Genomic DNA, 26,955 nt, shown 5'->3' with positions numbered 1-26,955 from the left:
GGTTATTAAATCTTTTGACTGCTTGTCTGTCTTCGGGATTATTCCCGCTGGCTTGGAATAAAATTAGACTTGAACTTCTGCTTAAGTCCTTTGACAACTCCTCCAATGATCCGGCCTCTTACTGCCCCATTGTACTACCGCCCATCTTTGGCAAAGTCTTGGAAAAATTAGTTGTTTCTCGTCTTCTAAATTACTATTTATACAGAAACCTAAGTTCCCCACTTCAATTTGTCTTTACACGTGGAAGGTCTTCTGTTGATGCTATTTGTCAGGTTTTGAGTTCTGTTCGAAATTCCTGTTTTAAATATGTCCTCGGTCTCTTTGTTGGTTTCAAAGGGGCGTTCGACACTGTTTTGTGGACGAGTGTCCTGGCGAGGTCTAGAGAGGCCGGGGTCTCTGCTCCTATTTACCATCTCCTTTCGAATTACTTTGATTCTCGCAGCATCACAGTTTCCTCAGGATTCTGCTGTCTCCAGATCTGTTTCTAGGGGCTGCCATCAGGGCTCCATTCTTGGCCCTGTATGCTGGAACATGGTTCATGATGGGTGGCTCTCGGTTGATCGAGACAACATCCTTCAGGTAGCTTACGCAGACGACCTTTCTATTCTGATTTTTGGTGATTCCTGCTGGGAGCTAGAGTGCAGAGCAAATGAAGTTCTAGAGGACTTGAATATCTGGTGTCAAACGTATAAACTTCAAATCTCGACTAATAAAACAAAACAAATGTTGCTAGAGGGCTCTCTTGATGTGAATAGACCACCTGTTCTTAAGTTCTCAAAATAAATACTTAAGAATTTATTTTTATGACCGTTTTAATTTTAATTACCATGCAAAATATGTACTTCAGAAAATAAAAGCTATGACCTATAAAATTATTAAGATTACCAGGAGTACTTTTGGTGTAAAGAAATCTTCCATTAAATTATACTACTCTTGTATATTTATACCAATTGTGTGTTATGCGGCTGGGGCTTGGGGATACAGAATCGGTAACTCCCTTGTTCAAAAATATCTTACTCAAGCACAAAGATTCTTTCTTCTCGCTGTAAGTAGAGCTTGTCAAACTGTTTTTACAGCTGTTATCCAGGTCCTCAGTCATCGACTGCCAATCCAATATGAAGTAATGTTACACTATCTTTTATATTGTAGAAGAAAAACGTTCCTGCGGTTGTAAATGGTATAACTTATAATACTGACTTGCAAGAAAACGTAGACATTAAAAGAATGAGAAATGAATGTTGTAGAGCGTGCCAAAATACCTGGTCTACCTCTACCTTGGGTAGGGAGATCTTTAAGTTTTTTCCCCAGGTTGTTGATTATGACAAGAAAATGGACTGGTTCAATCCTGGCTTATACGTTACTTTTTTATATATTAGTCATGGCAGTCTTAACTTTAAATTGTCCTCACTAGGATTAAGTAACACTCCTCTCTGTAGTTGTGGTGCTCAAGAAACTGTTGAGCACGTCGTCTTTCATTGTCTCCTGTACGATGATTTAAGACTAGACTTTCAACTTCTCACAAATGTATTTGACTTCTCTGAACTACCAAGATTGGTTAACTGTTCTGAATATCATACTGCCTTCTCCACCTATGCAGAAATATTGTTTAAACAGAGAAAAAGAATTCTTACTCCTGAGGTTCAGTAAAATGCTAGACTGTTTCTGTTTCTTTGGATTACTCTTACTCTTACCTGATGTATTGATCAGTATGCTGGACTCTGAAACCCAGTATTTATTTATGTACCATCATTATATATAGTCTATTAATGTATCATTAATCATTGTACATAGTTCTTATAAATTGTACACAATGTATAGATTACTTTCAGCGATAAATAGGGGGAAACCCTGGAACCTGCCAAAAAATAATAAAATATTTTGAATACTTTGTGTTCTATGGTCGATTTGTCTGTTTTCTGAACAAAAAACCCCAGTTTCTGGGGAAAAACCTTGCTATCTGAGACCGATTAACTCAGCCACGGAGTGAAAAAAGCCCATTAAAGTTCCTCGCGTCATCGACGGGATTCGAACCCGGGCCTTTTCCACCCGGTGTGTGGAGGACGGTGATGATACCACTGTTCTACCCGCGCAGACTAATTGGCGGACTGCAGTCTGCATCCGAACCCCAACGAATTTTCATGGACCGCGAGTGTACTGACCCTAAATAATAATAATAATTATTATTATTTAGGCTCAGTTTTGCTCGCTTTGCTCACCATTTCCCGCTTTTCTACTTAATATGTAGAGTTATGACGGAATAAGTCAAATCTTTTGTACGTAAAAGACACACCTGTCAAAACGCACTACTCGATATCTAATCTAATAAAAGAAAATAAGAAAGTATGTAAGAAAAAACTATAAAAAGTAAAATTGTATAAATGTCGAGTGAATGAGAGTTATTAATAATTGCATGTTCTATCTTAGCCTCTTGACCGGCAGACTGATGGCTATGCAGGCCTACAGGGGCCTCATGGTTATCCAAACTGACACCATGCTGTAGCTTTCTTTCTAGCTGGCATGGTGTGGGATGCTGACACTTCTGTGGTCCTGTGTGGCCCCTACCCCCTTTCTCCTGTTGGCTTACCCCACCACTCACTTTCAACTCTCACCCTCTGGACCAGGATGGGCATCCTGTACGAGGGTCCCCTTACTGTCTCCCCTTTCAAATCAGGCGGGTGCCTCGACTACTGCCCCCTCTGTTCTCTATCACTTTTATCCCACCATCTTCCTATCTCCCCATTATCTACTTTCCAATAATTTTTTTCTTTTTTTTTTTTTTGGGATCTCCTTGGATGCCTAGGCTACTCCAGGGTTCGCCCCGCCAGCTCTCTTCTCTCCAAATGTGTCCCGGTCCGCCTCCCTGGAGCGGTGACCGAAACTGGGGGTGTTAAGGACTCTCCACATGTCTCCAGCCTAAGTGGCCAGAGGAACAACACAACACACACTAATACATCACAAAACACACACCCTGGCCTTATGCAGAGTACTGTATTCTACACAGAGTAAAAACGTGGAGTTGGGAGAGACCTCGATGCCGCCAGGCAAAAATCACTATGTCACTATGATCGATCCCTAAGCAGGAAATGACCTATGTAATCATTTACCTGTGCATTTGTAACGCGCGGCATTCTCAAATTCGAATAAATATCACTATGTAATTATTTACCTGCCCATTGCTGAGTTATTAATTTTTGTAAATTTCAAGGTCACAGTAAGTCTAACGAGTCAGTTAGACTTACATTTAGATTTATCTGTGATTTAAAAGAACTACAGAAGTGCCACCTGCTTGTTCAGTGGTGACTAGCAAATCGGCATAAATTGCGTAAAATTGTTAAATTGCGACATCACGAGGAAGCTTCACCATTGAATAAGAGCTACCACATCTATATGGCTGGACAGGTTTGGCAGATATTCAGATTAAATTTATTGCCTTTAATAGAAAAAGAAGCCTCAAAACTAATTAGCCGGACGTAGTGGTATCTGCAACCAACTGGGGATAGCCCTTGATACTTCTGGGGATAGCCCTTGATACAACCAATACCTTCAATGATGAAAGAAAAAGAATAGTCACAAAGCTCCACGAGCTATGGCAAACAAAGTGGGAGCAGGAAACCAGAGGTCTGGTCACCAAACGGTTTCTGCCACTGGTGTCAATGGTTAGCCCAAAGCCACCTAAGTGGTATGCCCCTGGACTTTTTACAACATTTATATTGACAGGGCACGGCTCCCTAAAGGCGAAACTAACCTCCTTAGGCCTGACCGATGACCAAACTGCACCTGTGGCGAAAGTGAAGACTGGGCACACATTCTCTATGAATGTATAATATATGACATCCCCAGAACAGAGCTAATAGCACAGATTGGTCCCCTTCCCAGGGGAGAAGAACATCTCTTCATCATAGAAGAGCAAAATTATAAAGCTTTTACATCTTTCACACAGAAAGTTTTCGAAATGCGCAGAGCAATTTCAGCCCCCCAGCAATTAAACAATAATTAATAGTAAAATTGCCCAAGTTTCCCACCACGCCCAGATGATGACTTAAAAACTGTTAGGATAGCAGTATTCTGCACCCTGACAGAAACCTGACATAACCAAACTCCCCATGACTACCATGCCATGTGTAGGAACCTGGGGCCCCAAACCAATGTAGGGGAGGGGGATGGGAATGCATGCAGAGAAAGTGAATGGGAGTGAGCAGACGAGCAAATGTAATTGGCCGAAAGAATACAAAGTTAAAAATAACTTACATTACTTTATATATACTGTACCAACAAACATTTACAAACCACATAAACACTATCATTGCATTCTCCCCTGGCCTGCAAAAAAAAAAAAAAAAAAAAAAAACCTTGCAGCTAGGCCTGCACCACAACTGAAGAATAACAGTAAGTTGCGGTGCCCAGAGAGTGCAGTGCAGAAAGAAAGAGTCGAATAAATGAGATGAGAACTAGAAGAATGAATAAAAGTGCAAGCGTGAGAGAAAAGAACACAAATGCTAAGTTAAGTACACACTAACCCTGGTTTTAATTAGTATTTAAATTTACGCTACCCATCATTGCATCCCCTCCTGGTGTGTGAGAAAAAGATGAATGAGTCGAGTGAAAAAAAAAAAAAAAATATTATAAAATAAGAAAAGTATAAAAAAAAAAATAAAAATAATAAATAAATAAAAAAAAAAAAAATTATAAAATAAGAAAAAAGTATATAAAAAAAAAAAAAATATATATATATATATATATATATAAAATAAGAAAAAAGTATAAAAAAAAAATAAATAAAATAAATTAAAAAAAAAAAAAGAATGCAAGTAGAGTGAGAATGCACATTCCGAATGAAGTAAATGTGTGCGTCTCCCCCCTTCACCTGGTAGGTTCCCCACTGCCAGCTAACATATCCCACCCCCAGAGCGGGATGGGCAGCTGGACCTTCATACCGGATTCGACACTCCTTGGACAAGACACCGACGAAGACACTCTGCGGCTTTGCTGCCAACACGCCATTGGCGATCCGAACTGGGTACTCTAACCTGGTTCCCTTTAAAACCCCATCCCCAGGCAGGGAATGGAGGAGATGGACCTCTGTCTCCTCTCCTCCCTGCCTACCCCATATTTCGCCTGGTGGGGCTCGTCTCCACTGACCTCTTTGGGGATGCCTACTCTATCCGTCCCTATTCTTCTATCTGTTTCCTCCCCAGTCTTTAATCTCCCCCCCTCTCTCTCACTAAATCGACCGAGTACACCCCTTAACAATGCCGCCAAATTATAACCAACGTCTAAATTCTACAGGTTTTGTGCAAATCTCTAAGATATCTAACACTATCAGCTTTTATCTAGCGTTACATGTCTAAATTTAATAACATCAAAATCTTGCCCGACCTATTTGGCCTTTAACACATCTCTTTAGTGTTCAACCCTAACCAGCGATTTCCTAACAGCAATCCCATTAAGCATTAATGTCAAATGCATAAACTTTTATTTTATTTTATTTATTTATGTATTTATTTATTTATTTATTTATTTATTTTTAAATAGGCCCTAGCCACTGAAATCCCAGGAAACTAGGTGGCAGGACCTGCCAGAGCAAATTGTTGTGATACTGGATACACCCGGCTAGCCTCCACGTGGCAGGGTATGGGCAACGTCGGGCCCCACTAGGGGCCTGGCGGCCAATAAGCCGGATAAACAATGGGCACAACATATCACACTGCACAGACACGACCCACACACTTTCAAGTCTCTGGCTTGACAGTGTACTGTCCTCGATACAGCGAAACACACGCGGAGATGGGAGAAATCCCAGGTGCCGTCTGACACGAACATACCTTATACCTTATCTGCAACCAACAAGATCAGCTGATGACGACATATATTAAACTAGCCACACTCAATATTATGACATTGTCAGTAAAAACTGAGGAGTGTATGGACATCATAAAGCAGCGGTTCTCAAACTTTCTGAGCCCACGCCTCCCTTGACCTATAATATTTTCCCGGTGCCTCCCTTGAAGTAAAGCATCTATAATTGTGCAATTTTTTATTTTTAATATGTTAATACAATAATTATTTATACTACATGAAATAATAAGCATCTGTAGTTCTAAATTACTAACGTAATTTAGAACTACAACTTCTAAATTACTAACGATTATTATCAGTAAGAAATCACGCCAAAAACAATAAAAAACACAATCGCACACCGCTGAAACCATATTTTCAACTGTGCAGCTAATGTTATGCAATCTACCTATATATGTCATACATAGTACGCACTAAATTATATATATTACATTACATCAATCATAATTCATCAATCCATTTCAGCAAAATATAATATTTTTTTTCCAAATAAATGTTTATATCAAAGTTAGTGAGATAGGTGGCGGTAAATGCTTTAAAAAATAGGTTATGAAATTTAATGTTATGTTATGAAAGTTTATTTATATGTATATATTTTTTTATTTATACATGTTATGTTATGAAAATTACATTTCTGTTAAACTTTTCGCGCCTCCTTTTGCACTAGCCCGCTCTTCCCCAGGGAGGCGCGCCTTTCAGTTTGGAAATCGCTGTCATAAAGGACAGAAAAATAAGCATACTTGTATTGAGTGAATCAAAATGGAAAGGAAATAGGTATAGAGAGTTACGAGGAGGCTATTACCTATATTGGTCTGGGGATGCTGTTGCGAGGAAGGGTGTAGCCGTCATTATAGATCACAGGATTAAGGAAAGGCTAATTGGAGGTGAATAATATCAGTGACAGACTCATGTCAATTAAACTGCAAATGAATGACAGCGAAACAATGAAGATAGTACAGTGTTACACATTGAAAACCGGTTGCGAAGAAATTGAGAAGCTGGAGTTTGAGGACAAGCTCGAAGAGAACATCACAGGTGAAGATATAGTTATCATGGGTGACCTGAACGCAAAAGTCGGAGTGGAGAGATAAGGACTAGAATACGTTATGGGTCCGCATGGCTGGGGACCTAGGAATGATGGTAACAGTCTGTTGGGTTTCTGTTTACGGAACAGCTTGGTCATAGGAAACACCTGGTTCAAGAAGAGAAAAAGTCATAAAGTGCAAGATACGGTTGGAACGGTCAACAGGAATCCCTCCTTGACTATATACTCGTGGATAAAGAGCGACACAGAAGACTAGTGGACGTCAAGTCATTCCTAGTGTCTCCTTGGGTAATGATCACAGGTTAGTTGTTGGAGTTTTAAGATTCACTAAATTGAAGAGGATCAAAATAACAAGAGAGAAAAAACTACGGGTGTGAAAGTTGAAAGAAGAGGAAAAGGGGACGATGTTCAGAGAAGAGTTCAGGAAGGTTGTACCTAAGTCAGTGACGAACAGCGTAGAATCAGAATGGAAAGCATTCAAAGACTGTATAGTCGGACTGACAGAACAGGTTTGTGGAAGGACAAGCAATAGAAGGAGATGGAAAGAAACCCCATGGTGGAATGATAGGACGAGAGAGGCTTTGAAAATCAAGAATAATGCATTCAGGACCTACTTTCAGATCGGAAATGACGAGAATAAAGAGAGATATGAAACCGTGAAGAGAGAGGCCAAGAGGATAGTTAACGAGGAAAGAAGACTGTGTGTTGGAAGAATGGAGTGACACTCTACTACAAGATATCGACGGTAATGAAAAGACGCTGTTTGGTATTTTGAGGAAAAGGAGAATAGATGGTGAACAGAGCAAATACTTGATGGATGAAAATGAGAACCTAATAACCAAGAACAAAGAGATAAGAGGAACATGGAAGAAGTATTTTGAAAATCTGTTGAATGTGCAGGACAGCCAGCAAAAGGGACAAAGGCAGGTTGATCATAAAAGAGGGGATGAAATTGAAGGTACGGAGACAGAGCAGACAGACTTGACTTGGAATGATGTAGTGCAGGCATGGAAATACATCAAGACAGGTAAGTCTGCTGGGATGGGTGAGATAAATGGAGAAATGCTGAAGGCTACAGGCGAGGTAGGGATAGCATGGACATACAGACTGTTCCGTAAGATCTGGGATGAGATACAGGTGCCGAAGGGCTGGAAAGAAGGTTTGATCATCCCGTTGTTCAGTTATAGAGGCATCACACTGACATCACATGTAAGCTGTATGAGAGAGTGTTAGAGCGGAAGATAAGAGGAACGATTGAAAATAGAATGGCCGAGAAACAGTACGGCTTTAGGCCTGGCAGATCGACGGTGGATCTAATTTTCTGCACCAGGCAACTGATGGAAAAGTGTTATGAACACAATAAAGAATTATGGATGGCATTTTTGAATATAAAGAAAGCGTTTGGTGCCGTAAAGAGAGAGAAAGTGTGGGTGGTTTTGAGAAACTTGGGGATAGAGGAACATCTTGTGGAGAGAATTGAGAATATGTGCACCAATACAGTGAGCAAAGTAAGAACAGTGGTGGGGTTGATGGAGAGCTTCGATATAACATCAGGTTTGAGGCAAGGAGGCGTCCTGTTACCACTACTGTTCATAGCTGCCATGAATGATGTGCAATGTAGAGTGGTGGAACAACTTGGACAGGACCACATGAAAGTCATGCTCTTGGTAGATGACCTCTGCATATGGGGAGAGAGCAGGGAACAAGTGCAACGGCAAGTTGATATATGGGCTAGTATGGCCAATGAATTTGGACTGGTTTTCAGTCAGGAGAAGAGGGAAGTAATGGTTCTAAAGAGGTGTGGCGAGCTTGACGGATACATTACAACGGAAGGGAAACAGCTAAAAATGGTTAAAAACTTCAAGTATCTAGGAAGCACCATTGCAAAGACTGGAGTAATAGACGAAGAAATAAGGAGAAGGATACAGGCGGGTGGGAATTTCTACAGACACACAAGAGATCTGATTTGGAACAGAAACACCACTGAAGTGTAAGAAGGCTATATATACGTACCAATTCTCATATATGAATCTGAAACTTGGACTATGAGGAAAAGGATGAAAGCAGAATTCAGGGGACAGAAATGAGATTTGTAAGGAGCATAGCCGGAAAGGCAAGACGCGACAAAATCAGGAATGATGTGATTAGGGAAAGAATTTATGTTGAAAAACTCCACAATAGGATTGAAAGGTCCCGTTTAAAATGGTTTGGACAATGTCAACAGGATAAACGAGAGGCGTTTGCCAAGAAGAAGAATGTTTGATTTACAATTAAGGGACAAAAGACCAAGGGGGGGGGGGAGACTAAGAATGAGATGGCAGGACATGATAAAGACCGATGTCATTAAGAGAGGAGGAAATTGGAGTGAAATCAGTGACGGAGAGAAGTACCCAGACAGGGCATGGTGGCGAGGCTTCATACGTTAACCCGTGGAATAGCGGAACGATGATAGATGATGATGATGATGAATTATTTACCTGCGTTTACATAGGTCACTTAGGAAAAGACTTTTTTGATTCGTGTTCTATAATGAATGAGGAATATTGTTGCATACGAAAGAGAATGATTAAAATATTTAATTGAAATATATATACAAACTATAGAAATATTTATAAAATACTAAACTATTTTACAAATGTACAATATTCATTAATGTACAAAAACGTTACAATGGAACATGAAATGATGCACGTGCACGAGGTGGTAAACATTATGGCGGCAGTTGTCAATAATTGCATTTGTAGTGACGTAATTGCCTCGCCCTCTTTTCCCATTGGCTCAAATAAATATCACTAGGAGGAAAACTTTTTTAATGTATAAAGAGATAAGATTCTTTATTAACATAAATTGTATACATTAGTGCTTTCTTACGCAGAAAGCCAGAGGAACCTTACAATACGTTGTTTATACAAGTGAACAAACACAGAGATACAGAGTTAAGTTACATTGAGAATTTACATGAAATAACGAATAAAGATTAAATAATAATAATAATAATAATGTAATAGCAATTAAAACGAAAAAGGACTTCAAGTTGAGCAGAATATGAAATGACATCAGCTTACTAGGACCGGTACTTACAAACAGAAAGATAGGCCAAAATGCCATCGCGATATGCCTTGTCAGTAGACCACAGGTCGATGTTGATGTTGAGCGAGTTGAGAGTGTCCAGAATCACATTTGGGAAATGTCGCTTGAAATTCTGTAACCTCTGGAGCCTTGAGCACAAGGAAGGGGTCCTGGGGAGATGTCTTCTGCAAACGCCAACTAACCGTATTCCAAATAAATAAGATCTTTATTGTAAGTTCACGGTACACGCAGGTACCAAGACCTCTACAATACCCTTCACGGCATCATGCCAGGGGTTAACAAGCGGCAGAGATAACCTCGCCGAGAGTATAAAGATTAAATTATAGCCAGATTATGTATATATATAAAAAAAAATCTTATAGCAGATAATATTGACTTGGAAGGAAAACTAATACAAAATATAAATAACTAAAATAATACAAATTGCGAAACAAAAGATAGTTTTCCTTGCGGTTGATGTGATCATGCTTAGATGAGCACAGATGAAGGAATCCCTTCATTTTTAGCACATGGGCTTTGTGGACGGTGGGCGTGTATTGCAGGTTGGAGCAGAGATCTGGTGAGACGAGAGGTTGGCCCACATCAGCACCCAGAATTCGAGGCCCCCATAGTTTCCTGAGGCTGGTGGGCGGTGCGCCAGATCAAACTTCCAAGGAATAGGAGAGTACACTACAGAAGTTGCGAGGAATTTCCTGATTATTTGTTTATTGTGAGTTTTGCACAGATCTATTTTCATTCCCCAGAAGGCTCGCAAGGCTTTGGAATACTGAGCTTGGATTTGTTGTTTATATGTGAAGTTGGCATCAAGGATTACTCCTAGGGATTTGACACTGTCTGTGGAAGTCAGAACATTTTCTGCCAATTCCGGACGTAGAGAAGATGCAGTATCAGCAGAAGTCATCCGACTTGGAGTAAAGATGAGATAACTTGACTTCTCTGGATTAACTGACAGACCAAAAAATTTGGCATACTTACAGAATGTATTTAGGTAGCTGTTTACGGTTTCAGAGGAGATTTGTCTTGCTTGTGAATCACCAACACGGCGTTTGAATGGCAAGTAGCATACATCATGAGCATACGATAGGAATGCTGGAATTTGATCCATAAGTGGAATGAATATTGCTGCAAATAGCAAGGCTGAGAGAGAATCACCTTGTGGGATCCTACCTCAACGCTTTTACAGACTGTAATGCCATTACCTTGAAGTGAAGCATTCTCCTAAATAGCAGATTATTGAAGATATGGAGCATATTTCGGATATCCCGTAGAATCTTTCAAGTAAGGCAAGAAGGGGTGTGATTTGGACTGAGTCGAAAGCAGATTTAAAGTCCAGAAAAATGGTGTGAAGATCTTCGTTATCATTTCAGACGTGAAGTATTTTCTGTGATAAGGATTTAGGCAGGTTACAGTAGATCTATTGACATAATGGGTATGTTCGGGCCTATGGCAAAGATTGCGAGTACAACATCATTATAGATGCACTACTCGAGGCATTTCAGGAAGGGAGAGGCAACTGATATTGGCCTGAAGTCCGCCGATGTTTTCGCATGAGGCTTCTTCGGAACTGCCACGGCTCTGTACGTCAACAGCTTGAAGTCACCTGTGCATATTTGAATAATATAAGCCAATGAACCTAAGTCGATTATACAATATATAATGAATCTAAATTAATAATATAATATAATATAATATAATATAATATAAATGTATAATAAACCCAAGTCAAAAATATAAAAACAAAAAAATTTATTTTTTTAGTTTTAATTTTGTTGAATTCTCGTATGACAATTAAAAAATCGATCATACGTTATATTGAATGCCTGCTTTACCTTACTGTGGCCATAAAACTTCTGATATATATGTAATTTGATAATATAATTTAATAATTAAATGGACGATGGTCGTGAATATAAATAGAGATATACATATTAGAGAACATGTTAGTATCAAATAAAGTATCTAATTAGTGGAAGGTATATTCCTGCATGTGTTATTTAGATGTACTGCGTTTTTGAACGAGTCACGACCAGCCTAACAGTCTGCTGACAGATGTAATTCTCAAGTTCTCTGCGCATATGTGTGATGCTTCTTTTTTTTTAGGTGTATAATAAAGTTATTTGATTTTTCTCATTAATGTATACTTTTGAAATATAATTATAATTATTATCTGTGAGTGTATAATAACTAATAAAAGGAAATAAAATATATTATATATTTGATGTTTTACTCATTTTATGCTAATAAGGGATTCCGCTCTGTGATGAATTTTATATTTAGCTCTTTTAGAAAAAATTTGTCGAGTCATCCCAATATTTCATTAAAATCGGACAAATAGACATCCGGCAATTATTATTTGTTTATTTTTTTTAATATAATATCACCATGTTTGTTTCCATCCGCTGATTGGAAGAATGAATAGGCAATATACACCGATGAGCCAAAACATTATTACCACCTACCTAATACGATGTTGATCCTCCACGTGCAGCCAAAACAGCTCGTACCCGGCGAGGCATGGACTCTACAAGATTTCTAAATGTGTCTTGTGGTATCTAGTACCAACACGTAACCAGCAGATGCCTTAACTCCTGTAAGGAGTTAAAGAATCTGCTGGTTACGTGTTGGTATCGTGTCCCGTGGTTCAGACGCCGCAGATCTGAGTTGCTGTTCCAACACAAACTATAGATGCTCGATGAGATCGATGTCTGTGGAATTTGAAGGCCAGGGCAATACCTGGAAGCCTTCCTCATGTTCCGCGAACCAGTCTCGAACAATCCGAGCGGTGTGGCATGGCGCATTATCCTGCTGAAAGACGGCACCGCCAGAGGGGAAGACCGTTGCCATGAAAGGGTGTACCTGGTTAGCAATGATGTTTAGGTAGGTGGTAGACGTCAGAGTGCCCGGCACATGAAGACCCAGGATATCCCAGCAGAACATCGCCCAAAGCATGATACCGCTGCTACCGGCTTGTTTTCGTTCCACGGTGCATCCAGATGCCATCACTTCCCCAGGTAAACGACGCACACGTACCCGGCAGTCCACATGGTGCAACAGGAAACGTGATTCATCGACCAGACGACCTTCTTCCAATCACTCAAGGTCCAGTTTCGATGCTCGCGTGCCCATTGTAGGCGGTGTCGCCCGTGGACCGTGGTTAGCATGGGCATTTGGAGAGGCCTGCGGATACGCAGTTCCATTTTTAGCAGGGTTCGATGTACTGTGTGTTGTGACACATTACTCCCGTTACCAACATTCCAATTACCGGCGAGTTGCGTCACAGTTGCCCTTCTGTTGCCACGTACCATCCGAGAGAGCCTTCGCTGACCTCGAGCATCGATGAGCCGTGGTCGTCCAACACCTTGCCTGCGGTTCATGGGTTTCCCCTCCTCGGACCACTTTCGGTAGGTACTAACCACGGCTGACCGTGAGTATCCCACTAGCCGTGCCGCTTCGGATATGCTCTGACCCAGTCGTCTGGCCATTACAATTTGGCCTTTCTCAAACTCGCTGAAGTCCACTGCCTTTCCCATCTGAAGAACAAGAATAACACTGATTAACGTAGCTCAGTATCAGGTGTTTTTTATACCGTATCCCGACCCGCGCACGCGCCGTAGTTCACCTGCAGTTGCTTCGATTTGCATAACGACTCTCTGGTCATAATGTTTTGGTCATCGGTGTATTTGGTCACCTGGTTTACGCATAAAAGTCATTGCTTTTTTTGAGGTGCTCGTTTTTTTTTCTTTCTTATACGTTTACTAAATATATAAATCATGCATTATTACTATTTGCTTATTATATTAATGACTGCAGAAACGTGATAAACCATAAACCTTTCCAAAAGTCAGAGCAGAGACTCAGTTTGGAACAAGTCAAAAAGCTGACCTTCAGATAGTGATAGATATCTTCATAACATAATGGGAATTATCGCGTCTGTGACCAATTTTTTTTCTGGGAACGTCCTGAAAAATACAATTTTCAAGGCATTTTAAGAAATGGGACGAAGTTGAGATTAGCCATAAAGTATACAGTAAAGAATAGTTTTCGGATCTGCCTTTTTAGTTATTGATATGGTGAGATAGATGAGCAAACTGGAAGGTATTTCAGAATGTTTGATGAAGCTATCATAGTTTATTAGCAATCTTTAATCCGAAGATTGGAATACCATTCTTGTTTACTGTAGTTTTGTTTGCTAGCGAGTTAGTTTTTAAAATCGGTTATTCTTCAGATATTTACAGGTATTCCATTTTCAGATATTATTGAGAAGTTTTGAACCTCATACATTCAGGATGAGGGTTGGGTACTCAAATTTATATCACTTTCTTAAACTGAAGCACATGTTCCCTACATTCTTTTAAATTTCAGTTACTTGGGAAATTCTTTTGCCATCTAGAGGAATTCGCTTGCCGTTCTAAAAGCGTTCATAAATTCGTCCAAAACATTATTTTTGTAGTCATGGAACTGCGTGCTTTCGCAAATCTGCAGTAGGACTTCATTGATGAGATATTCTTAATTTCTGCATGTGCTGTTTTGCTTGTTTTTAAAACACCCAGAATTTTTCGTTTCACAACGATTTGGAATATTTTTGACATCGGCACATGCTATGAAGGCCATCCAGCTTTACAATCAGAATGCGGCATCATAGGTTCACATTTGAGGCACTTCCATGGAAATATACAAAACAGGAGGGATAACCATTTCAAAACTTACATATTTCGGATTATAGATTATCCTTATTAAATTGCTCCCTGTGAGGAATTTTGTGTAGGGTTTCATAAAGGTAGGCTGTGGGAGGTCGAGGGCTCCAAGAATAATTATCTGGTGATATGAAGCAGTGTAGTTCACCATCACTTCTTCAAAGGCATCACAGGCATCACTTTAAAAGTAATCTTCTGAATCACTCATCAGAAGATTACTTTTAAAATCATGATCTGAACCCGCTAGACGGCAGTTTATTGGGTTAGTGTTGAAGCTCGTGGCGTGTCAAAAGACAACCCACTATTGACTGATAATCTCAGCGACCACGGTGAGAGGTCAAGAAAGCGATAGGCTAAGTTTGAAGAGTTAGCCAGTCTTGGTATAGGTTCCCCCCCCCCCCTCGGGAGTTAATTCCTTTTACATATAGGACTCCCATGTATTATACCGAGGTTATTCATGTGACCTTATTGCCGGAATTCAGTCTTAGAAGAAACATATCGTTCATTGTAGACCCGAAAAGATGGCCAAAGTTGCCTTTGCGTTAATCTGAAACGACCATCTCTGGTAGAGTAGTGCCTCTAGTTTTTCATATTTCTTATCGCATCTTTTATTTCCTTTTTTGTAATTTATTATTTTGCTCCTTCTATCGACCTTACAGAATGTAATTTCTCCACTTTTTTTTTACCCCAATTAAACAGTTCTTCAAAATATAATGGTATCTGAACTTGCTCTTTAAAGAATAAAGGGAGCGATGGGCCCATATTAAAGTATTTATGTTTTTTAATATTCTTTGAGACTATTACCGTTGTACTTAGTGAAATCATTCTGCTTAACTGAAGAAGCAAAATATGGTAACCTGTTAAATGTCGGAATAAAATATGAAACGAATATTTAATATTTCGGATGAAAGGCGTGCTCCTGTACACCAGCAACAATTTCATATAATGAACACTCGCCTGACGGTTACTGTTGACCATCACTGTGAATTTGGAAGCTTCTTAATCATATATTCTAAACAAGCCGGGTAGGTTCTGCAGTGCACACCAGTTTCGCTTATTGCGCTTCGTTAACGCAAAATAGCCATTGCATTCTAGATTAGATTCCTGGACTCGGCCATCTGCATCTTGTCACAGAGTCAGGTAGCTTTCTCAGTTATTAGACCTCCTAGCTAATTTGTGCTTTTTGACTATTTTCCTTCATACTCCCCTCTCTTTCTCTCTCCATTCATTCCTCTCAAACAGTGTTCTTATAATAATTAATATCGTTAGAGAATTAACTATCTAAAAGTTAAAAGAATTCTCAGATATTCGTTTTCTTATTTCAGATCCTCAGCGTAATGCTCTTTTTCTTTATAAGCGTCCATTTGCTTTATGGAAATTTTACTGGTTGTGAGCTTTACGACCTCCTTCCTATGAACGTTCATTGGTCGTAATGCCTCCTAACAACGGGTACGTGTTAGTCGATCACTGCTTTCTGCATCATTTGACATGTTCACTGCCTCAAAGGACGTGTTATAGAAAAATGCTTATTTTGCTGTTTTCCCCTCTTTCCAAGAGTCACATCCAAGTGGAGTAGGCCTTTTTGAGAATTGCTAGTCGGCTGGATGTTCAGAATTATGTTCGCTTGTGACTACTGTTGATGGTCGGACTTGGCCTCGTCTGCAGACACCCATCGCACAGAAGGAGAAAATGATTAATGAGGTGTCTCGTGTGATCCGATAGAAGACCGTTTTCATCTTGTGTAAGAGATCTCTTACGTCCCAAGAATGGAAGCAGGAAAAATATAATAATTTATAACTGGAAAGTGAATCAGGACTGTAAAAGGTGACTGCCCTTAGTCCTAAAAAGACTAGAGGAACAGAAAACATCTTGTTTTAACTAGTGAAATGTTTCTCCTTCAGTGTGAATGATAAAGGACCCTCTATCGGATAACTGCTTCTTCGAGCCAATTTCAAACTGTTTGCGTTTTAGGTAGTGCAAATGAGTTAAATATATCCAATATCGTCACTAAAATTAAGAAATTTTTAGAGTTTAAAATATAATCAAATTGGCAAAAGTTTTTTTTTTTTTTTCTTTTTTATTGGAGGTTTTATACAGTTCTTTTATTCAAAAGAATTTTGTCTACTTGTTTAATGTATTTTTTTTTTTTTTTTTTTGTATTCGTTGTGCTTCATACCATTGATTTAATAAATGCGTTTTAGATAAAATTTCTCTCGTTAAAGTTACTGTATGTAGATTGTGTAAGATGCCAAGATATCTTAGACAGATTTTTTGAATGTAATAATTATATCGATATCTGAATTTATTTGCCGTAACTTTTATTTTATAGTACTGGAAAATGCGCAAATTCCCACTTGGCCCTCATTTATTTTTTAATCACACATTTTTTTTAAACACAGATCCGATAAGAAATATATATGCCAAATTTTTAATTTTAATTAAATTCTTTTTTATTTACATGGAATAGAGACTGCGCGGTAGCACAGTGGTATCGTCACCTTCCTCTCCGCACCGAGTGGAAAAGGCCCGGGTTCGAATCCCGTCGATATCGCGAGGAACTTTAAGGGGCTTTTTTGAATCCGTGGCTGAGTTAGTCGGTGTCAGGCGTAGGTAGCGTGAGAGAGGAATCACCAAGAAAGAGAAGAATATGATGATATCCAGCTCAGAATGCCAGTGTGTTAGGCTAATTGTTTTAAATCTAAATTCTTTGCACTTGTCATAACTTGAGTGTATAATATTTTATCTTCTCTGTAAATTTCTATATCTAGATAGGTAGCTGTACTGGTACTACGGTTATTAGTACATTCTAGCTCTAATTCAGGTGGCAGTGCTTAACTATATCTTTAAGAAAGTTGGGTTCGTTTATTACTATTAGATCATCTATGTAGCGGTAAAATATTAAGTTTTTATTTAAGCTTCTTTCAAAATGATGCAAATAGAGGTTAGCAACTAAGCATGAGCTGCAGGCTCCCATTGCTATACCTGTATGTTGTTTATATATAGTGTCACCATTAAATATATAGCTATTGAATAAACATAAGTTAATCAAGCTGTCCCAATAATTTTGTTGGCATGGTAATATGTTTTTGTACTCCTTATAATAATTACTAAATACAGATTTTAAGTTGCTATGGGAAATACTAGTAAATAAGTTTTTAAAATCGAATGTACTTATATGATCTATAGTATTGGAGTTGTTGTTTAAACATTCTAATATAGGGGTGTTATTAAGAATTATTCTAGATACACCTATATTACTTAATATGATGTTTAGTAGAGATTCCAGTTTTTGATGTGGGAACTTGGCATAGCTGTTCCTACATGATGTGATAAATCTGAATCCTTTCGGGGATTTGTGGAACTTAGGTAACCAAGTACATAAGGAAATTTGGTGTTTAGGTTACTTAATTTTAACCTTTTGTGCATGGCCAGTAATTTCTTAATGATGGTGCTAGTGTTAGATGTTACCATTTTGTAAATTGTGCTATTATTGAACTCATTTAATAATGTGGAAGTATAATATTTGTTACATATAATGATATAATCGTTGGCTGCTATGAACTGCTATGTTATTATGAACTTAGTTTGCATCCTCTTTAATTGCTCTTTGATTATAGACATATCAAATATCTTTGTAGGTTGTGTTTTTTTTAGCATAAAGCCTATATGTTTTTCTATAGCTTCATAGGCGAGAGTAATCCACATGTGGAAAGCTTCCAATGGTGTTTTATGTTTGTATGCCAGTTTTAAGCAAAATTGTATTAAGTCAATGTGTATTTGTTTATTAATCATATTTAATCTACTTTTTGTACTAGGCCTAAATTTGAATCCATAAGATAAGAGGTTTCGCAATTCTGTGTACGAAATGATACTCAAATCCCCAGTAATGATGTGTTTATGGTACTTATCCACGTATGTTTGGTATTGAGGCAGATGGCAAAAACATTCTGCCTCAATATCATTTTTCACTAAGTTGCAAGCCACCTGCTTGTAATCGCATACTGTTACTCCTATAAGTTTATCGCAACTAAAGCGAGTACTAATATAGGAGTTTGTAATTAGCGGGTACTAATATAAGAGTTTGTAATTGGTAGTGCATATTTAAATTTGTTGATAATTTGATCCATTAGTATATTATCCAATACCAAGTTTCGGAATTTAAAAACGAGACATTCCTTGGTGACCTTAGACATATTACCTAATTTAAAGATATCATTCAGTAAATGGTTTAAATGTATGTTATTGTAGTTATATGTAATGCTTATTTTCAATAAAGCTCTAAGCTTATTGTGTTTCAGGCCGAAAATAATGTCATGAATATACTTAACATATATAATAGAAATAGAAAGCCAAGCATGGGGGCTACGAATCAACAAAAAGAAAACAAAGGTGATGAAGGTCAGCAGGACTGCAAGCAAAATCACGATCAAACTAAACAACGAAAAATTAGAGCAAATACACCGCTTCAAGTATCTCGGAGTACTCATTGATGACCAGCTGAACCATGAGGCCGAAATCAAAAGCAGAATTGAACAAGCCAGGCAAGCATTCACCAAATGGAGAACCCTCCTCACCGACAGAAGCTTGAACATCATGCTCAAATTACGCACATTGAAATGCTACATCTGGCCGATACTGCTCTACGGTGTAGAAACCTGGACTCTAACATCAGCCACTACAAAAAAGCTCCAGGCCTTCGAAATGTGGCTCTACCGAAGAATGCTGAAAATTCCGTGGACAGCCAAGATAACCAACGCACAGGTCCTGCAGGACATGCACACGGAACGGGACCTGCTCAAAACCATCATCAGCAGGAAATGCAAATACCTACGTCACATCGCTAGGAACCAACAAAAATATCACCTACTACCACTCATCCTGGAGGGAAAAATCGAAGGCAAGAAACGCCCAGGCAGACCGAAAATGGCATGGCTAGATAACATCAACACCTGGCTTCACATGACAACAGCACAAATTCTACACGCAGCGCTAGACAGAGAACAATATCAAAACGAAGTCGCAAACGCCATTCGGCAGCATTAAAGAAGAAGAAGAAGATATATAATAGGTCTATCCCATGATTTTAACAAATCAGAAAAACTACCTAATTTATTATTGTTGTTATTATGAACTTAGTTTGCATCTTCTTTAATTGCTGTTTGATTATAGACATATCAAATATCTTTGTAGGTTGTGTTTTGTTTATATATATATATAACCGCTATACCTTTTTTTTTTTCTATTTTCAATCATGCAAACACGGGTTACTTTAGTCTTTATAGGGTCTTTTGGCCTTATGGCCCGCTGAGTACTTTTATGCCAATGTTTTAATACACTTTGAATACCTATATAGTACCAATTATACCCTTCAAATAGTAATTATATATATATATATATAACTTCTGTTCTTTATTATTATTTATTAACTTTTTGTACAATGCTGTTATGTTTGCTGCGCAGGTTGTTTTCTTCTATTTGCAATAAAAACAACCTGTGCAGCAAACATAACAGCATTGTACAAAAAGTTAATAAATAATAATTTCCCTATCGCTTACCTGAAATACCACTCCAGGAAGGCGATCAATATAACTAATTTCAAAAAATTATTTTCTGAACTCATTGCTCTAACATATTACCATTATTTACTGATTTAGTAGCCATGTGTATTATGTACATAGGATACGCTTTGCTTTCTTGGTGGCTTACGGCTTAGAAAACTTGTACCCACCGTCCTGCAAATTATAGCGTATCATTTATTTTATTTTATTTTATTTTATTTTATGTTATTTTATCTTATTTTATTTTATAATAACACTCTATGTACTTCAGTTAACGCTACGGTGATATGCAAATTCAGCTCAGGGTCCTACTATAGGAACGGGTTTGCGAACCCGGGCTTACCCGAGCTACAACTTATATCTTGCATCGTCTTTAAGCTGTCCTACACTCTTTGTTCTTATTTCTCCGAAATTATTAGGGTAATCCGAGGCTATAGGAGAAACTACTTATTTGTACTACTATATTTTCGCCTTCACGGAGTTCAGGTACTATTATTACTACTCTATTAGTTTTTATTCATCTTACTATCCGCATGTTTGCGTTAACCTAATTTTAACTTATTGGCTATTTACCATGTCCATTACATAGGGGTCACCTCATGCATATTAACTCACTAGAGAGATTTGCATTTCTTTCATGACGACTACATCATGTATATTTCATGTTACTACATCGCGTCCTGGATACGGTGGATATGCCTTATGTTTTACATTTATTCTTATTTTAACTATTAAATTACGTTCTCTGTCGGGTCAGCGATGTTCAATATGTGCTTGTATTAATACTTTATGTTATATTTCTTTTGATTCTAAATTTTTAACTACCTTTTATTTGTTTAGATTCAAATTACTTAATTTCTAAATTTATTACTATTATTATTTCATATAACCTTAGCAGATATTGATCGTTACAGAAACAGAGAACTTCCTTGTCGTTTTTTGCCTTCAGTCTGGGTGGTTGGCCCCAGACGAAGTCACTTAGATTGTGGGTAAATTGCGATAAGTTTTGTGTATATATTTTAATTTTTATTCTCTTCTTTCCCCTTTTTCTGTATATATATAAAAAAAATTTTTTTTTTACTAACCTTACTTTATCCCTTGCGTTTTCTATAAATCTATCTTGGTATTGTCTTCTTGAGAGAGAGAGTTGGGGGGGACAAAAACATGCATTTGTATGGAAGCGAAGCGAAGGGGGACAAAAGAAATCAAAGAACCGCTCCTAAACAAATGGAACTTCATTATTGATTTTGGGATGAATTTACTGAACGTAATTTAATATTCCAAGAAAGGTTTTAGGCTGATTAGCTTATTATCGGAATATAGGGCTATTCAGAACTGAACGACACTTCGAACAATGGAGATACCGATTAGTCATCTGCTTAATTCAATAGTAATTGTTTTATATAATGAGAAGTGAAGCTTTTGTGATGCTCTTTTCTTCCTTTGTAAACGAATCCTCCACTTTTTTCTCTTCATTCTTATAATTCAATAATAGATATCAAATAGAAATCAAGTAATAGTGTTCGCGAGGGAAATTATCTTCTCCAAGTAATTATCTTCTGAAGAATAACTTAATTCTTTACTTAACAATGTATATTTGCATCTTCAGACGGCAAGGTTTAATAAAATTTAAATACCGGCAATTGTTTCTGTGTGTTTTGCGTCTTTCCCTTGACAAAAATCGAAGTCCTTCTTCTTCTTTTTTTTTTTTTCTCCCTTCATATGTCTTTAACAAATTACATTATAATTAGTTCGTTCTAGGAAGTTCCGAGGCCGTTTTTACACGTCAGTTGCTAGGGGTACGGTTTTGTTCGCAGATTTTGTGTATGTGCGTTTAATTTAAATTTTTTTTTTTATATCATGCATACATAATTGTTCTTTTTGGGGCAGTAAACTGCGCCACGGTTCGTTTTGGTAGGAAATCTATTACAGCATTTCAGCTGCCTGCTAATTATATGGTTACCTCTTTGCTTTGGGGTAGAATATGACGTTGAAGGATACAATTCAGCTTAAATACGAACACAAGAAGATCATAAATAAGATAAATTAAGGAAAATTACCCCGAAAAGAACAGCTGCATAAATTTTTGCAAATTTTACATCCACGTAATTTAACATAATAAATGCGAATATGATTTTGAGCTCTGGAATATGCGAATCAGATTATAAAAAGTCGCGTTATAACTGGTAGTTTTACACGACAATACTCGTATGGCGCATTCCGATTTATGTAGAATGCAACGTACCACGTTCACTGCTGCCTACGATCTCTGCCCTCCACGTACTAAAAAACTATTATATTAGGACACCCGAATAATTAAATTCATCTGCTGTGCTGTGTGTCTTAAGTCTGTTAATTGCGTGTGTTATATGGTCGATTTATCTGTTTTGCTGGACGAGAAACCCCAGTTTCTGGGGGAAAACCTTGCTATCTACACCTGAGACTGACTAACTCAACCACGAAGTGAAAAAAAAAAAAAAAGAAGCCCATTAAAGTTTCTCGTGTCATCGACGGGATTCGAACCCTAGCCTTTTCCACCCGGTGGGGGGGGAGGACGGTGACAATATCACTGTGCTACCGCGCAGACTTTTCACGTACTGAGTTCAATAATCATGGTCTACCGCAGTGGTTCCCAACTTGTGTCTCGATGCATTGATGTGCCTGATCCTTTTGCAAGTGTACCGCGAGATTAGGAAAAACACCATCGAGTTCAGTGGCAATTACTATTTAGGTGTGCTGTGAATATGCGTCTTTTAACTTTAGATGTGACTTGAGTCATATCTAAAACTTTAGATAGAGAACCACTGGTCTAACGTCTGTTCTAGTCTGGGAAGGATAGCGACTTTTTTGAGCTTTCTTCTCACTGTGGCCGAACTAATCAGTCTCTGGTGAAGATTGCTTGACAAAAATATCCGGTTTTTCCTCCAGCAGTTCGGAAGAAATGGTTCTTAAAGTCAAGTGATTTTTCATTCAGTTGGATGAAAAACAAATCCTTATATGCGTCAAGCCGCAGCAAATGTGGCAGACCTTTACTTTATTAGAAGCGATCGACGGCAGTTGACAAGTTTATGATAAGACAGCCACATGCTCAGGCGGCAGGGTTTTTATCTCCCCATCCCATTCCACAGGAAACCCCTCTGACTTAGAGGAGACTGCACAGACTCTTGGGCCAGTGTTAACTTTACCAAGACTTGAATTTTCAGTCTTCATTCTGAGCGTGCTGTTGTCTGGAGAGAATGTGTAACACACTTCAATTCCTCCAACATCAGAGAAATGACTTCTATTGTGGCAGTGGTTTGGTGGTCTCTGGAGGAATCACGATGATCGGGCATCTCGATCTTCACAACCTTGAGGAAGGCACCGCGATTGCTCATAGAAATAGGTACAATCCTTGGGCTATATGTAACGCTTTTCAGAGGTGTTGAATTCATTTTCATGGACATTACGTAGGGCTCCCTGCTCTGCGAATTTGTTCAAAGTAAGAATATTCTGATAGAATAGTCAGCCACATTTCCGGGCCCGAATCCAATTGAGTATCCCTAGGATGCTTTAAGGAGATGAATTGGAACACATCGACCTCCTCTCAGCAATCTCAATGCGCTCAGATGTGCAGTTGTATGGGAGTGGGATTTATTATCACAACACCTTATTGTAAACATCTTGAGAGCCCATTGTGAAAGTAGATTCTCTTAGGGGTGATTATATTTACTATTAAATATTCATTATCTCATTATTCAATAAAAGAGACGTTGAGAGATGGGAGCCCCGTATTTCATTTTAAATTTAGTATAATTGAGTCTTATAAGATTTTATTTGACTTCTATCAGGTACATTTTTTTCTTGATAACTTAATTTGTGGATTACATTCTACCTATTTTAAAACTTCTGTGTGCAGACAGTTCTGAGTTTAGACAACGTTATTTTCTCTAATAGTTCTCAGTATTGCAGGAGCGTGCAATCTTTTTGACTAGGGGCCAAAACAGATAAAAATGCTGAAGGTCGTGGGTCGCATTAGATCTGAGTATTTTCTTTGGATAGAGGTCATTTAATAGCGAGTTGTGATACCCCTGATCATAACTCACTAATTATTTCGTTATTTGAAGTATTATTGTACAGAGAACAAAACAGTTCCTTATTAATATTTAAAAATGAAATTAGAACGATTTCTTTACCATCTCTGTGATAGAGTGACCCATGCTTCGGGCACCCACTTTCAAAGTCGGTTAACTCACGACGTTTATCCATACTGACATCGAATTACCGTCTACGTGAATACAGTGATGCAGTGTACCTATATACCTGTCAAGCGGTGGGTTCATCAACTATCGAGAGGGGTGACAGCGTCGTGTTGCACAGGAACCAGGTATCCCATGAATTCTGTCCTTTCAGTGTACATCCAGTTTTGTGCCTAGAAAATCCATGTGGTATAACCGTTTCGCTCTGTCCGTTCCTGGTAAGAATATAATGAATTTGGGGTTTCCTTGTAGCTCTGTGGTCAGAAGATGCGCATTTTGAGCTGAACTGTGCTTTAAACAGGCTTAGTTCTAGTGTGAGAGAGAAACCCCACCTCATATTGCTTACGAAAGATTGCTGTATTATTCATGACTGTGAGTATAGTGTGGAATAACGGCTCATTATCAATCATTGAACCATTTTTTTTCCAGGCGAGGGAAACAGCAGCGGTTTGAGACTTGTTCCATGAAAGGTGCTCGTTATTACTCAGATCATTACTGTCATTCCAGAAATAGGTTGCTGAAACCATTGGTTTTATCCACATCGAGGCAACGAAAACTCGTGGTTTTCTTCAGCTCTTATCGCATCGTTTCCTGCTCTGCTGAACCCAGAAGCGAGTACTACATGGCACGTCGCCGACATCGCTCAAGAAGTTCTGCATGCATCCGAAAATTCGATTCTTCTTTAGCATAATGTTGTGGCATACGACAGTGACGGTGTGTGTTGGCTTTTCTGTGTGCACTATATGAATTCAATTTTCTGTTTATACTCTGGGACATATGGTTATAGGAGTTCACTAGGTAGAGAGAATATAAGAACATCACCGTATTAGTAGTCATCATGCGAGCGTAACCCACCATCATTGAAGCTCGTGGACATCTGCGCCCTCACGCGTAGCACTTTTTTTGCCAGTTGTTTCCCCATAATGTGGACACGCCGTGTTCCAAACATTTTTTTTTTTTTTTTAATCCTGTAAAAGAGGCAAACGGCGGGAAAAAAAATTTACGCAATTTACAGACACAATATAGTAATAAAATGCGGCCTAGCTGGTTCGGCATTCATTCTAAAAAACCCACCCCAACTGTATTAATGTTTTTTCTTTCTTTTTTTTTTTTACTACAGGTGAACACTTATTATATACGAGAGCAGTTTAGTTCCTTAGTTCATTCACAGTGTGCCTCTGGGAAATGTATTATTTATCATTTCCTTGTCAAGGAGTCGTGGTCATTCAGTTTGTCACCTTTTCATTCGAAAAGTCCTGTCAACTATAGCTGATTAAACATCCTTTGATTGATATTTTATCCACCGTGTTCTGGCGGAAGTGATTCCACTTGGTGTTCTGCCTTCCTGGCTCAAGCAACCCATATATTGGCACAATTCTTGTGCCACCATACTTCGTCAGGGGCAGACAGGCGTGGCGTTTGTCATGTGTACACACAGTCAGACAGCTTCCGATTGACAGTTGGAAGTGACGCTTGTCAACGGCCGTGAAATAGGTTTAAAATAATTTGTGAGGAATTGCATCGGACTTGCGCTGTAAATCAGTTTACCAGCTAACGTATTTGTACAAAATGCAAATTGTTCGCTGACAAAATTCAATTACCTCTGACAGCTGTCGTTGTCGGTTTTCTTTTGTTTTCTTTTTCTGGCACACAATAATTCCGCTTTTGCCGTGAAGAAGGGGAAAATCGCATTACTTAGCTCTGTGTTCTGCTCCCTTCTTCTCTACGCTGTCGTTAGTAATCTTCGAATTCGTTTATGTGTTTGCTTGTGATGCGTACAAAGGTTGTGCATCTCCGCACTGCTTGCTCTCGACAATATGAAACGTGCACGTTGAATGGGTTGATGCATGCACATGCACATACACGCACACACGCACGGCGATGATGGTATTCCTATCTGAATGCATGGAAGGTTATTAAGAAAGTACAGGAGACTTAAGAAAGAGCGGAAGTCTGGCATTCACAGTTGAATGCAGGGAATAGTTTTTGGTATTCAGAAAAAAAAAATAATAATAAGCTAGGTAGATATATCAAATTCATAAACTTTCCGTGATCTCCTTTCCTCTCTTCCCCCCCCCCCCACCGAAGTGAAGAATTTTGTGCAAGAAGAAGAAATATATTATTTGAATAGGCATTTTCATATACATATTAGAAATTGAGAATTGTGGAGAACGTATAAAAGCACACCGTTTGAATAATCTCCTGCTTACTAGCAGAATGTTTATCAACTAATTGATAAACATTCTGCTTTGAACACAAGACTCGATATCTGTCGAATATGGATCCATTTCAGAGAGCTCTCATAACGAAGATAGAGATTTAAAATTAAAAGTTTGTTTTAGTGACTAACTAGTGCTTACTAAGAAATGATCTACATAGGTGAGACTGTTTCAGTTTTTTTTTTTTTTTTTTTGTCAGTAGCCACGCCTGGAAACAGTAGTGCACAGAGATTGAAATCCGTACCTTGTTCCCATGGC

Source organism: Mastigoproctus giganteus, chromosome 7, assembly GCF_048544385.1.
Source record: "Mastigoproctus giganteus isolate SK-2022 chromosome 7, ASM4854438v1, whole genome shotgun sequence".
In the NCBI taxonomy this organism is placed as follows: Eukaryota; Metazoa; Arthropoda; class Arachnida; order Uropygi; family Thelyphonidae; genus Mastigoproctus; species Mastigoproctus giganteus.
This window is presented reverse-complemented; position numbering follows the sequence as displayed.